The sequence below is a fragment of the Excalfactoria chinensis genome, chromosome 1 (genome assembly GCF_039878825.1).
Source record: "Excalfactoria chinensis isolate bCotChi1 chromosome 1, bCotChi1.hap2, whole genome shotgun sequence".
In the NCBI taxonomy this organism is placed as follows: domain Eukaryota; kingdom Metazoa; phylum Chordata; class Aves; order Galliformes; family Phasianidae; genus Excalfactoria; species Excalfactoria chinensis.
The window spans coordinates 11,989,982-12,002,888 of record NC_092825.1 but is presented as its reverse complement, the minus strand read 5'-3'; the positions used below and the strand labels follow the sequence as shown (position 1 = coordinate 12,002,888).

The 12,907-nt window shown below is 40.6% G+C and overlaps 1 protein-coding gene across 2 annotated transcripts in view; it reads left to right on the top strand.

Moving 5' to 3' along the window:
• The window catches only part of RELN (reelin), a 261,236-nt gene that overhangs the window by 29,036 nt on the left and 219,293 nt on the right, over positions 1 to 12,907 (top strand). The window lies entirely within an intron of this gene.

Sequence of the window (12,907 nt, the reverse complement as noted above, 5' to 3'; positions counted from 1 at the left end):
TTTAAAGGTTCTAAAACATCTGTTAGAAACTGTCTAGAAACAGGAGCCTGGGAGGGACCCCTTTTATCTTCAGATCCAACCCTTTGCCCAAGCAAACTAGAGGAAAAAGGCACTTTGTGGACTTCCCCCAGAGCCCAGCCAACTGCTTCCTAATCACAACCTGCCACAGCTCTGCTGTTCTGGCCCTCATTCTTTCTTGCTCAGTGGTTGACCATTATAACAAACCTAACACAAAGAACAAACCACCCACTGTAAAATGATATACCTACAGTCCTACCATTCATTGGGCAGCCATTAATTGCTTGGCATGCCCAGCAAGCCATGTTGTGACTTATACCGTGAGGGACAGGCACATGTATTGTATTACTGTCATCATGTCTGCCTCTGACCCATTTAGCCACATATCCATAAAGATAAGAGAAACAGATGCCACTGAGCTTTAATATTGCTCTCATCTTAGGAATTTTATTTCTTAATCACATTATTTTTGTCACTTTGACCCAATTTTCATTTAGATATGTTTTTAAGTGTCAAGGTACTAATAATCATTTGTTATGTTTCAGATTCTTCTCAGTACTTTTCTGATTTGAACTTCTAAAAGTAAATATTTTTAATTGATTTGATCTGGAAAAATTAATGTGCCATATATAGTCAAAGGATTATGTAATTGTTTGTTACACTCCATCACTTGTATGCCAAAAATCAGTAAAAATACCATAGTCTAGTACTATGATATATCTTTTCCCTTTGTGAATCTGCATTTGCTTCATCCTGTCTATGCTAAGTTAAAATGCCAATCAACCTCTAGGTTGTTCTGTAGTATTGTTCCTGTCTATAGGTGCAGGTGGGGACTGTCTAGCTTTTATTTGTCCTCCTTAAATAGCATTCTCAATCAACTGAGTGGGAGATTCTGCATAAGTGGAGTTACTTTGTTGTATGAATCACATATAAAATTATATTTTTTAACTCTTGTACCCACTTCCCTTAATAATCAACATCACGTATTTTGGTCCTACTCATGCTTATGAATCTCAGCAACTCACTGTGTTTCAGTCATTACTCTCTTTTAAAGAAGATAAACAGAAATGCTGTCTCTGTGGCTTGTTGATAATCTAATTGTAACAGTACGCCAGGTCTCACCTGGGTTATTGCACTCAAGGAATCCTGTGTGAGGAGAGAGAAGTGAGGCTTATGTCAGAACTGTCCTCGTCATGGCCTCTGGTATCTGAAACAAGTGTGGTCAAAGTGATTATGGGAGCTTAGTAGCAAGGTAACAGCATTACGTACCACACTGCCCATGGCTCTCAGACATAAAGCTTGCTGTGACTGCAAAAATTATGAGGACATGGTGAAAAATAGTGCTGAGCACATGGGATAGGATTCTGAGAGTGAATCTCAAAACATGTCACCTCAGTGCTGAGCATGAGTAAAAAAACAAAAAAGAAAGTAAAATCTTCAGAATGATGAGAAAAGGAATAAATTATATGCTCACATTTTGCTGTTATGGGAAGATCTACTTGCCTAACACTAAGAGCTGGGAGAGAAGGAGCAACTTTCCATGTCATATGGAACTGCAGTTTCTTCAACTTATGAAAAGAAATGGTTAAAGAAAAGGCATCCATGAGTGTTAAACACTGCTGATAGAATGAAAACATTTTGCTGTTACTGAAATTGTGGGAATTTAAAGATCAGAGAGCATGAAAAAGGAAGGGGAAAACATCTTCATGTATTGCATAGCTAAATAATGGAGCTCCTTGCTATCTGTAGCTGTGAAAGTACAAATACAGTTATTTAAGTGAACAGTTTGATGGTTTCTTAGTGACTTTAACACATCACAACCCACTTACCAAGGGATGGGAGCATACATGGAGGGGATGCAGGGCTTGTTCTCTGCTTGCCATGTTTAATCGTAGAATCATAGAATTACCCAAGTTGGAAAAGACCTTGGAGATCATCAAGTCCAACTGCAGCCTAACCATAGTACCCTAACTCTAACAACCCTCTGCTAAATCATATCTCTGAGCACCACATCCAAACAGCTCTTAAACACATCCAGGGATGGCGATTCAACCACCTCCCTGTGGAGCCTGTTCCGGTACTTAACTACCTTTTCTGTAAAGAAGTGTTTCCTAACATCCAACCTAAACTTGCCCTGGCACAACTTGAGGCCATACTTGTACTTCTCCACAAGTACCAGCAGCCAGCTGGATGAGGCAAGAACAACAAGCTGGAAGGGACTTTTGGCCAGCTCTGTGAGATAGTTCATCTCCCAAAAAATAAAGATGCCATTTGTGATACCATACAGTGTCCATACCGAAACCCTGCATGGCCAGATGGCCTGTTCTGTACTTGCTGCCTTTCTGTGTTCTCCTCAGAGTACCTCAACGTCACCCCTCTTCATGCAGCTGAAGTGAACTCTGGCATCCAACTTTGGTTTTTCACACTGGCTAAGGATATACTGACATTCAGAACTTCTGTTCTGCAGAGTGTCTTCCAGAAACCTGGTGCTGGACAAAATTAAAAATGGCTGGAAGAGTTTTCGTGGATTTGCATCCACTGCCACATTTTCGCTGGCACCAGACAACAGTTATTTAATGTTATGATGTGCCAATATAATGTTTCAGTATACTAGGACTTGCATAAATATTATTTACATGCTTTAAGAGTTGCAAGCAGGCCTTAAGAGGAAGGTTATGTCTAAGGTTTTGATGTCTCTGGGCAGGATAACAAAGTTCTAAAACAAGGATGAAGTTGGTGTTTTATTGCTTTTAAATCCATATGAGTATGTAATTGGAGGAGACTATGTACAGAGAATTTTTTTTCAGGATAAGATAGAGCTCTGTCATATTTATCTGTGGTTACACTTTATATTGCAGATGAGTATTTAAGAAAGGACATTGCATGCGTATATTTTAATTCAAAGATATTTCCTAATTCTCCAGTGTCATTCAGACCCATGCACTTCCCTGTTATTTGCTTATGATAATCATAATTTGTGTGTCTATATGAAGATTTGTATTCTTTTAGCCTAAGGTAAACATGTTCAACAGCTTGGTTTTGGTTGGTGTGCCTCCTTAGCTAAAATTAAGAAGGAAATTCTTGCAAATGCTCAGACACCACTGAGTTATAACAAATTCCCATTAGAAAAGAATACTCACTCTCTCTCAAACAAACCTTAATTTTTAATGTATTTTTTAATGCTAATATTAGTTGTGTATTGAATGGTTGTTTTTTCTTTTGAGAATGGCAGAATAAAGGGATTTACAAAACTCTCTGAAAATCTGAATGCTGCAGTAATATTCAGACCTTTTAAATAATTTATTGAGAGCACAGCCAACAATATGAAATTTTCATGTGTGAGTATCAAACAGGCAACCTCATAAACTTGAAAGGCATGAAAAATAAGGTTCTGCTTCAAAACAGAGGTCAAAATTCTCAAGCTAAGGTAATAAATAAATATATTTTTAATGCATTTTTAAGAAAAACCTTATGTTGGCATGTTTTGTAGGATCATGACAAAATCTGAATTCAGAGCTTGCTAAAGAGATAAGTGGTTGCTGAATAAGGGCACAGAACTCTTCCAACATAGATCTGGCGTTTGTTATGCACAAGGTGTCATCATCTCAAGAATATTTATCTTGATTAGCGTATTTGACTGGTTTTTGCCTACACAAACTGCACCAGTGTCATTGGAAGTCTGTTGTTACTATTCCCATGGACATAATTAGGTGTCGGTGAAGAATTGTCCTTCTGTTCCTGTAATTCTACTGAAAAACTAGTTTCACATTGAAAGCCGGAAGGAGAATTTTTTAGAAACTAATTTATATTTTTAGAATCATCAAGCCACTTTCAACATTTGAAGGACTCAAAGCAGTGGCTTTTAGTTGGCTGCTCCAAAGAGGCTGCCTGTGGCCACTGGTTCTATGCGCCACCTCTGCCCTGGGAGCAGCCTGGGCTCAGCTCCTGACCAGTGTCACCCTTTGTAGGTCAGGATGTCTAGGAACGATCCTGGTGAGCTTCCCAGCTGCCACTGGAGCACTAGGTAACAGAAATAATGTGTTATGACTGGCAAAATACATGTCATAATTATTTAAGTCCAGCCATCATTCACATACGGTTGCAGTGTATGTGGCTGGCTGTTATGTCATCCTATAAACTCTCATATTAACATTTTGTTGTGCAGAGGTGCATTTTAACAAATAATAGATTGATTTTTGTGTTGAACTAGAACTATACGTGACCATTCTCATTAAGTCTTACAGAAAATAGTACTTAGACAGTCCTTGTTTTGGTTATAGCACGCAGTATAAGTCAGTGTTTCCATTTTGACTGTTGCCAACTTCTGCCAGACACCATTTTTAGAGACCTCATAGCTGATGTATGCTTTTGTTAAATGGATTTTGCTTCACATCCAGATTATTCCTTTTGCTGCCCCGACATCATTAATATTGTTCAGAGCTCTGAGAGCTATCAGATGAAGTATTAGTGTTTGCTGATATGCTTTGGAGCTTGTGCAGTTGCTAAGCATTGCTGATATTGGCATAGCACCAGAATGAAGATAAAGATAGTCATTGACACTGGTGTCCTCGGGTGAGCTCTGGGCATGGGGGTGCTACTTGGGCTCCCATTCTTCTGGGCAATAGTTGGACATATGAATAGATGTTGGGTAATTAAGTTACCCTCTGTGTGTGGCTCTCAGTGGGATTCATCTCAGTCAGGCATCTTCAGAGCTGGCATCTAGAGCTGAGCTTTACAGTCTAGGTTCCCTTTACAGTTGGAGAGAGAGAGGCTTTTCTTGAGTGTGATTCATCTGGTCTGTTTTAGACATCTACATTAGGGTGAGATTTACAGGCTAAACAGGGTGACATAAATAGATGTGATGTTCTCAGGAGCTGTATATAGCAGTAGCACGTATTCACTGGTCCACTGACTGAAACCTCGATCTCCTTCTTCTTAACAAGGCTGTCCCTACACAGGAATAGAAAACAAGCCTTTCTCTGTGGCCGCCAATAGGAATTTTTCCAATACAGCATGCAGTGTTTGCAGATCAGGGGCAGTGGTTGGACCACACTAACAGTGGGGTGTAATATGTTTTAGGATATCCACTTGGTAAATTCTAGTTTGAATCCTCTTTCCTAAATGAGAGCCTTAATTACCCATCTGCTGGCTAAGAAACAGGCTCCCCTGGCAGCGGCTGGCCTGATCTCTCCTGTCAGCTCTCTGGGCTGTGCTGGTGTATTTGCTTTTTCCATGCCAGCTGGAATGAAGCACCTCACTGCTCAGCCTGGCCATGTTTCTGGTGGCTTTGGATATAGTCAGAAACAGATCTTCAGGTATTTTTTGTCACAGAAGTTTAAGCAAGGGATTTTGATGCATGAGAACTCAGGCTCTTCTGTCTGATTTTGGACTCACCTGTTTTGGACATCTGTGGCTGTTGACACAATGTTGGTCTTAGTACTGAACTCTTCATTCCTGGAGAAATGTGGGCTCTGAAGCATCTCAGATGCTTTAAAGAATTTGACCAATCCTTTGTAGTTTAGGAATATAAGAATAAACTTTGTTCATATTGCTGCTGGTGTTATTAGCACTGTCTTGCTAGGAACATTGGAAAGGATGTTATAAGTGGTGTCTGCAAATAGTTCTTTCACAGGGCTGATAGGCTTCCCTGTGCATTGTTGACAAATGATGTCTCTGTATACCATGTTACTGACACCTTGCCACACATCTGCAATCTGTTTTCAGTTCTCTGTTGCTTATTACCAATTTAGGGAAGAAACTGAGGGAAGGAGGTTTGATGGAATATTAGGAAGAACCATTGAAGCCAGTAAAGTATTGCAAAGCAATACCAGTCCTGATGTTAAATTGTTTAGAGGTGCAAAAGCAGCACAATTTACTTCCCTCCTTCCCAACCCTGTTGGTAAGCAGAGAGCCATTGATGAGTCATCACAAGTCAGAAGAGCTGCTGAGTTTGCCATCAGTCCCACTGCCAAGGAAGGTTCACTAGGCTTCTGCTGGAACCTCAGTGTGCTGCTGGGTGGGAAGCCATTACATAAGTGGGAGCATTTTCTCTTGTACAAGTTCTGTCACTCACCTATGTTTGTGCCTTTCACCATGCAGAAATGACTTTTTTACTTTCTCCTACCTATATGGGGATAATCAGAACCAGTATAAGAATCCAATGGCTTTTTCTGCTTTTGTTTTTGCTGGATGGGGTGGAGCTCTCTGATTCACACTGTCCTTAGGTATCTGCCTGGCATTTGTATTTGAAATTCACTTGTAAATGAGTAACTGGATTTGGGTTACTTTTGAAGGCAAAGTATTCCTGTTGAGTAAAGGTTAGTTTAATGTCAGTATATCTGTCTCTGTCAATTTATTTAATTCCTTCATTTCTACTAATAAAGTTCTGAGGGGAATTATCTGCATAAAGATTCTTTATTCTTGTAACAACATACACTCCACTATTTACTTACAAATGCCTTCATCAGCACACTGTTTGTAGTGCACACCTTGAAAACTCTACCTGAGTATATATTGCTTGTCATTGCAGTGTCTGAGCATTGTGCCTTTAAATAAGGCATCTGAGCTCATTCTCTTCTTTTGAGCAATTTCATCTGTAATTAACATTTCAGAGGGCGGTCAGGTATTTTAAGGATCTAGGCTCAGTGTTACTGTGCCCCTCTAAGGCAGTATGATGTGTTGGGATGGGTTTACACTTGGGGCTGTGCTTGGTGTCGGATCACAGAATTGCTGAGGCTGGAAGGGGCCTCTGGGCTTTGTCTGGTCCAATGCCTGCTTCACCAGGGCTGCTGTCTGAAAGAAGGAACCCACTTGAGCAGGGAGGGAAACTCTTCTTCAGCTTCTGTGAGCTACTGCCTTTTGCAGCCAGGAGAACATGAAGCACCTTGTATGAGGTAGTACCACATGATACACCAGGTGTTTTTAAGGAGGTGTGAACATAGCTGTTGCTAAATGCTAGGCAGAGAGGTGTTGCTTAGGAGTGCTGGCTGGAGAAGGTGTTAGATTTGGTGTGCCTGTTGTCACCCTTCTGGCATGTAACGTACCTAGTGCTTACAGGAATGCCATGGGCAGAGTTTAGGCAAATGCTGGATCTCCAGTGAGGCAGTAGAAATGAGTTTTGGAGGGTGGAGTGTCCTGCTGTTCTTGTCAGTGAATCCTTTAGTTTGCTCAGGAGCTTGTTCTTTTGAGCCCTTCAAGTGAGTCAGTGTCTGTATGCAAGCATGTGAGATAAGGTGGTTGTATGCCCTCAGGTTGCTTTCCCACTGCTGAGCGCTGCAGGGGTGTCAAGCTCTGCTTGGCTCTACGTGCTCTGTGGCATTGGCAGCTTTTGCTAGATTTGATGGAAGGTTTCCAACCATGACCCCGGTATGCAATACTCTAATATTACAGTACTACAAGAAAATAAGTTTTGACCTTTCTAAGAGCCATCTCCTTGCTTTCACAGAGGAAAGTCTCATTTTGGGAAGCATGTTGTTTGCTGTGATCCCATTTCTCATAGCAAGCTTGTTTTCTATTTTCTTCACGGACTAGAAAATTGCAGTTTTATACATCATGCAGTAAAGTCTGTATGACTTCACTCTCATAAGCAATACAGGGGGCTACAAAGATTCTTGTCTTTTTTTAAATCTATGTTTGAACTCTGTTAAACCTTCACCTGTGCTGTTTTGTGTCATATCTGCATTGCACATCTATTCCTTTTTAAACTTGGTGATTGTTATCAACAGGAGCTGCAAATTCAGTTGAATTTCTGTATATATCAGCCCTCTCAAATGGCATTTAGCTGATGTCAGAGACCAGCAAAATTCAGTACAACTTATCAGCACCATGTATCTCTTGGGATGATCCCCTTTGTCCTCCTAGCAGTTTTTCTGCCTTTACAGTTTAGATACCTTGTCACTATTTCAAGTATTTAGAAAAACAAAATACATCCACATCTCAGAACAGACACTTGGTCCCTGAAGTGAACAGAAGGCAAGTATGCAATTGCTTACACAGATTAATAGATTTCAATAGTACTATATATAATGTGTAGCATGTAACACTGAAAAGGCAACAAATGTGATGTTTGTAATAGCCTGTGCTTCTTAGAAATACCTGATAATTATCGCAATTCAAACCTGCTTTGTTTCTCCTGCTGTGCTACTCCCTCCACCTGTGGTGCATTTCCAGCAGCCTGTCTGCCAACCCCCTTCCCCTGGCTGCTTCCAGAGCCATGTCAGCCTGTGGCATTGCCTCTGGCAATGCTGCTGCCATCCCATGGGGCACCAAGCTCACGCTCGGCCATGGGAAGTAAGGAATCTGCAGAGGGAAGGGACGGCACTGCTTTCCTCCCCCACAATGAAATACCACCCTGCTGCTTCCCCAGAGGCAGGACCAGGTGTACACGCTCACTTGGCTGGTGTGCATGCTTCAAGGAGAGCACAGCAGTGTGTATGTGCTGAGCATTCAGGGGTGCATTCAGCAGTCTCCTACAGTGTGTGGTGGGTAGGAAGTTGGGCAGGGGTCCTCACTATTCTCAGAAATACCGTTCTCTGAAAAGGCTGTAAGGCCTCAGCCATTGTGCAGAAAGAAGGGCAGGGCATGGGAGCACCAGCTGATACTTCTGTGGTATTTCTCCTGAAATACTGCTGTTTTCATCAAGCTATTTTCTCAGCTTTTGTAAAATAAACTGAAGCTATCCACCTAGCCCATGTGTTCCTAACCGGAACTGAATGTCATGGACTGAACATTTTTTATCCATCATTAGAATCATGGAATGTCTGAAGTTGGAGATGGCCCATGAGAACTCCTTTCAACTCCCAGATCCACACAGGACCACATAAAATTCAAACCCTATGTCTGAGGGTTTTATCCAAACACTCCTTGAACTCCAGCAGCTCTGGGCTGTGCCCACAGCCCTCTGGGGCAGGCCCTTTTCATTCAAGCACTGTTCATGTGATTTATGAGGTGGAGCAGCAGATAGCACAGCAGGCTGCCATTCTGGCTGAAGTCAATGTGAGAGTTGTTCATGCTTGGCTGTTGTATTTAATGATTATTTGTGTCCCTGGTCTCTTCTGTGAGTCATGCGTGAGTCTGTGGAACTGAACTTCTCCACTGGTGTTCCCAGGCCACAGTTACAGATCCTGTCTTCCTTTCTTCACCTTTTCTATGCTGCATTGTTCAATCATGGTCCCCTCTTACCCATCACTTTTCAGTACTTCTCCAAAGAGTCTTCCCTTACTCTCTGCACTGGTCCCAGTGTCACCACCATCCCCGTCCCAGTTCACACACTGTCCTCCTGCCCTTGAATCTGCTTTCGTGTTTCCTGACTTTAAGTTATCTGGGATAGTGTCGGTCAAACTTTGGAGGCAACTTCAATCTTGAGAAATTTTGCACATTTTCCAGCTTTTTGGAGAGTGAGATTCTGCTGAATTGGTATCTTCTCATTAGAAGGTTTAGACTTTTGGTTAAGGTTCCTCCCTTTCCCACTTTCTTTCCAACCAGCAGACATCATTTTCTGCTTTAAAATGCTAAGAAACTTCCAAGATCAAAACATGGTTGGAGCTGAAAGCTGCAGGAAGATCTCCTACTCCAACAAGGCAGTGTGGCCAGGCTGAAATATCTCTCACAGATATGTTTTTTTCAGCATCTGTTAATTAGCGCTCAAATCAGAAAGTGTTCTGAGAGTTCTAATGACAAAAGAATCTCCAGAAATATTCAGATGCTAAAAATGAAAAGGCTTCTGTTGAGTATGTATGAACTCTGAATTTTGCCCTGTGTGTATAACTTGTCCTAACTTGGAGGACAGGTCTTGCACTGAGTTCCTACCTTTGGGGAGAAGGAGCTGATGGGAATGAAGGACACTGCAATTTTTTTATCTGTGGTAGCACAACCTGTTCCTTTAACCTCATCTCAGAAATGAATGAAGTGTTTTGACTGAAGATTCTTCTTCAAATTATTAAATTGGTATGAGGCAAACACCATTAAAAATTATTTAAAACAAACAAAAGAAAAAACTTGAAAGGATAAAATTGGCAGAGATCTCAGGATGTGAAAATAGAGCCTTATGACTGGAATTGTCGGATAACTGTTAAAGTAGCTGTTATCAGTCCCACCTCCGATATTTGCAGCAAGCTGTTGCCTCACCTGAGCCTTGATTCACAGGAAGATTTTCTCAGTCCCCATCGCTGGTTTTGTGAGGGCAGCCATTTCACAGAGCTGCTTCTGGAGACCTGTTTGGGGCTGTTGAAGCTGTGTGCCTGCGGGTGCTGCCGGATGGGCAGGGGGCTGTGCCAGCCATCTCCTGCCCACTGAGCACCCAGAGCCTGGTGTTCCTCCAGATGTTGCCCCTCCAGATGTTGTCCAAGGTTCAGGTGGGCATTGGCATCACTCCTTGCTTCCAAAGCACTGGATATTGTGTGTCAACTGCATACAGTGTGAGCTGGGGTACAGGCAGATATAACGCCTGATGGAGGAGATCTCACAGGAATATTTCTGTTCATCTTGAAAGGGGAAAGAAAGAGCCCTCAGTCAAGCCCTACTCCCTACATAAAGCCACAGTCCTGTTGCTGGGCTGTGCATTAACACAGCTTTGCTGCTCTTAGTCATTAGCGCTTGGCACTGTGTGCGCTTTCTTTCATTTTATGGGAACCTGATGTATTTCACCACTGGATAGAGAAAAAAAATCATCATTGAGATTGTCAAGATTAATTTTTTTCTTCTTGAGGAACTATGAAATTATTCTGAAATGTATGACACGTGTATAATAACAGCCTAGCGCTCTGTTTTTAAAAACTCTGCTAGAGGCATTGTGTGGTTTCCCAGAGGCTTAATGAGGGAGCCATACTGTGTTGGAAATTTTTCAACAATAAAAATTGACCTATTACATGCTCATGTAAAATGAGGGCTGACAATCACACAAATATGTCCAAAATCAAATACAGGCATTGTAAAATATCACTTCTTTCCCAGAGAGAAACTGGTCACCTGTTCCCAGTAGGGTTTTGCATTATATCCTATTCAGTAAAGAATAAGATGCTTCCCCATGGGGAAACGAAATGGCAGCAAAGTACTGGCCCAGTGCCCTTCTATGAATGCTTTTTGCTGACTGTTTTGCCAAGTCTTCAGAAATAACGCATAGGCATATTTTTTTTCAGCATATGTTTTGTCTTTTTGTTGCTTCAAAAGCACAAAGAGAAGAGAAAGGATTCTGCACTATTCACCACTTCATCATCAAAGAAAGGAAGAATTCATTGTTTGCTTGTTTGATTTTCTTCTTCCCTCCATAATACTTCTTTTATTTCCTAAAAGTCTAATTGCTTTTGCTGCTCTTTTAACATACACCTTAGAAGAGACGATTTTGTAAAAAGAAAATTGAGCATATGGCTCTGAAGCTGCTATCTGCTTTCAGGGGAGATGTACATAATAAAACACTGAAATTTGGAGTCATGGCCACAAAAGGTCGGATTTGAGAATTATTCAGAATACCATCAAGTAATAAAAAGAAGGAAGAGAATTCAATATGAAGAGTTAAAGAATAAATTAAATGTGGTATATATTGCTCCTCTGATTGGAACAAATTAAGGCACCGTCAATGTTAGCATGTAGTCTGGATGAAGCCCTGTATGAGTGTTTGGGCCAAGAAAAAGTTTTGCTGCTGCATATATTTCGTTGTTGCTTAAATGCATATGTTCAAACCACAGCACTGTGAGTCAGTTCCTCATCCAGTCACCAGTCTGTGATGCTCCGGAGCACAGAGCAGTATGAGGAGGGGGAATATGATGTATGGAGAGGTTGGAGTTCGCCAAAGACCCTGTCAAGCACTTATCTCTGTGTGTTAGGAGGAAAAATGGGGAAAAAAAAAAAAAAAAAAAAAAAAAAAAAGATTAAAATATGAAAGCAGAACCATGATGTCCAATAAGGTCTTGATGTATCTTTGGTGTACATGGCTCCAATCTGTGGGACACTTCTTCATCAGAGAAATGTTTTTGTGTGGATCTCCTTGCAAGTTCTTTGACCTTACTAATTTATATAGTTTAACAAAAAATAATAAATCACATAGGATAGGCCTCAGATTGGCAATGTAGTTTATCTGTATTTAAATTTGAGTAAAGATTTATAACAAATAATGTACAAAATGATGATTTTAGGTAGACAAAAGTCAAGAGAAAAAGAGAAGATAATGTACATAATTGTAAAGCTACCCCATCCATGTTTTGTGTAAATATTCCTTGTTCTGATTTTCAGTTTAGAGGTAGATAAAATGTGAAAAACATCCTAAATAATTATGGATGGGAGATTATTACAGTGTGAAAAAAGTTGTGTGCTGCTGGGGGAAATCAGAGAAGTCATTCTGGCCATAGAGAATATTGCCTTTATATCATCCATCGCTTAATAATTCAGATATTTCCAGGATGGAACTGCTGAGGCTGGTGGTATGTGTACAGCTGTATGATATGAAAGACAGTGAGATAAAAGCATGAGAATTAGTGTTTACAAGAAATAAATAGGTATTGCAAGCACTGTCAGTTTTAACAAGTAATATCTGTTGTTGCTTGTAGATGTTATTTGGATTATTACTGTTACTATATAAAAATTTCTTTGAAATACATTCATGTTATTTAAATGCATATAATTTATAATGACTCAGCTTCTCAAATAACTTATGCGTTCAATCTCATAATATGTTTGATAACAATATCAGTAACAAGCCAATCAATTTAATTGCTTTTACTATATTTTAACGTCTTGACAATTGCTTATAATCCATATGTTACAATGATGTTTTACTAACTTATTGTGCAATTAGTCTATATGTTATATTTAGCTTGTATTGTAGTTTTTGCTTCTAGCAAAGGGAGCTTCCCCGACAGAGATGGCCACCACCACCCTTCAGATATTCAGATGCTGT